We start from the raw sequence: 2,331 nt of genomic DNA, 5'->3' as shown, positions 1-2,331 counted from the left end.
AAAGGAAAATAGAAGCCTTCTTGAAAACCATTAGAGATGCATGTTCTTTTTGATAGAAACATAAAATTTATTTTTTATTCTGTGAAATAAACTGTCAATTATAGATGATCAGAGAAGATAAAAAAGTAATCAAAGATTTGAGCAACAGACATTAAACTTTATGCATTATAATTTTTAGGACATGGCATATTTCTATTAACCAATAATTGATTTTCATATACTGTTTTTTGTTTGTTTGTTTGTTGTGAATGATATCTCATTTAATCATTTTTGTTTACAACTGAAACTCTGGGAATTCAAAATTAACATCCTTGCCCGTGAGCTTCTTATACACACCAGAAAACGTTTCATCCTTGTGTTCTACATTGTTCTGCTGTGCTTTGTCCAAATGAACCTTTATAAGCCGGCTGTCATCCAGCTTTACTCGGATTCTCTTGCCCACAATTTCACTTGGGAAGACCAAGTCTTCAAGCATTGCATCATGCACAGCAGTCAGAGTGCGGGGCTCCTGGGACGCTTTTGCTCATTTTTTGTCCGGCTTTTTCGAGTTGGTTTAGGCAGAATTCGCCTCTGAGCAATAAAGGCCACGTGCTTTCCACTGAATTTTTTCTCTAGTTCATGTACTAGTCGTACTTGGATTTTCTGTAAAGACTTCAGTTGAGGAACAGGAACAAAGATTAATAGCTCTCCGACCACCACCAACTTCAATTTCCTTAGCTGCAGTTATGTTCAGCTCTCGTAACTGAGCCTTTAGGTCCGAGTTCATCTCTAGCTCAAGAAGAGCCTGAGAAATACCAGACTCGAATTCATCCAGCTTTTCGCCACTGGGCTTCACAATCTTCGCGCTTGAACTGAACATGGCCTTTTTCTTGCCGAGCGCTGGCCTAGGAGAGTCATATACTGTTTATATAGGAAAATTCTACTCTATCTCTTGGAGTTTCAGTGAGTTGAAACAATGTTTACAGTATCTAATAAACAAATAAAATTTCAGTTAGCAGCTCCCTGAGTGATGCAAATGGCTAAGCATTTGACAACTAATTGAAAAGTTAGCAGTTCAAACTCACAGGAAGACCAGTTTACCTCTTTGGCAACCGTGCAGAGACATCTGGTCAACAGATCTTTTTACACTAATGTCTCAGAAGTGAGGCTTGGCAATCAGCTTCCAAAAGGTCAAAGCCTTAAAAACCCTATGGTCGTTGGTCACCAGTAAGGTGAAGTGGGGGAAAACAGCAATGAAGTTGTGAACTAAGTACGGCCACATTCAATAGACTCCTGTTAACATATATTGAGACCTGGTTAACCAGCAGTATGATGAAACCTGGGGACTCCTGGGCCAAAGGGCAGGGGCATGGCCCCAGAGGACTAGAACTGAGTGTGAAGCATCCAGCTGATATAAAGTGAGGGTAGATGCACAAGAACACCTACACTTGCAGATAGTACCCATTTGAGCTGGCATTAATGGCTGGATGATCAGATGATCAGAACACAACTAGAGGGAGAAAGAAGAGGGAAAAACATTGAATGTTAGGTAATCCAAGTCCTTTTTGTATGTGAAGAAATTGTAGTGGCTACTGCCCTGGTAGTGTAGTAGGTTACGAGTTGGGCTGCTAACCAGTTCAGAACTATCAGATTGCATACCTAGTATGGCTCAGGTAGACGCTAGTTCTTGGATTGCTTCATTGAATCTTATCCATCTTATCTTCTATTTCTCTCCTTTTCACCAGACTTGACTAGTCATTGTCTACAAACATCTCTATAATTTGACAACTTCTGTCCATCTTTTCAAGGAGTCCTGGTGTGTAGTAGGTTATGCTTTGGGCTGATAACTGCAAAATCAGCAGTTCAAATCCCCAATCACTCCTCAGGAGAAAGAAGAGGCTTTATGCTGTAGTAAATATTTATAGAATTGATATAGGATTGCTACAAGTCAGAATCAACCTAATGGCAGTGGGTTTGGGGTTTGGTCTTTCCTATCTGAAATTCTTTCCTCTCCTTTGCCCAAACCCTAATCATCCATTTACAGGCTCATAAAACCTATACAGAATCTCTGTGAGTCCAGGGCACATAGCCACCATTACTACCAATAATAAGGTGACTTACGAGCTCTGGTAGTGTAGTGGTTATGAATCAGGTTGCTAACCTCAGGGTTAGAAGTTTGAAACTACCAGCTGTTCCGTAGGAGAAAGATGAGGCTTTCTGCTCCCATAAAGATTTATAGCCTCAGAAACCCTGTACAGGGTCACTATGAGTTGGAAGCGACTGCATGGCACATAACCACAAGAATTAGAACCCAGATAACTGGACTCACAGCCCTATGCTCCCTCATAATGC

At 40.7% G+C, this 2,331-nt stretch overlaps 1 pseudogene; it reads right to left on the bottom strand.

The window, feature by feature from the left end:
• Positions 1 to 274: 274 nt before the first annotated feature.
• On the bottom strand, positions 275 to 859 carry LOC102842683 (annotated as a pseudogene).
• Between the last annotated feature and the right edge of the window lie 1,472 nt (positions 860 to 2,331).

The sequence above is a fragment of the Chrysochloris asiatica genome, unplaced genomic scaffold, assembly GCF_000296735.1.
Source record: "Chrysochloris asiatica unplaced genomic scaffold, ChrAsi1.0 scaffold00024, whole genome shotgun sequence".
Lineage (NCBI taxonomy): Eukaryota > Metazoa > Chordata > Mammalia > Afrosoricida > Chrysochloridae > Chrysochloris > Chrysochloris asiatica.
The sequence above is the reverse complement of the archived record's forward strand: the minus strand, read 5'-3'. Positions and strand labels throughout refer to the sequence as shown.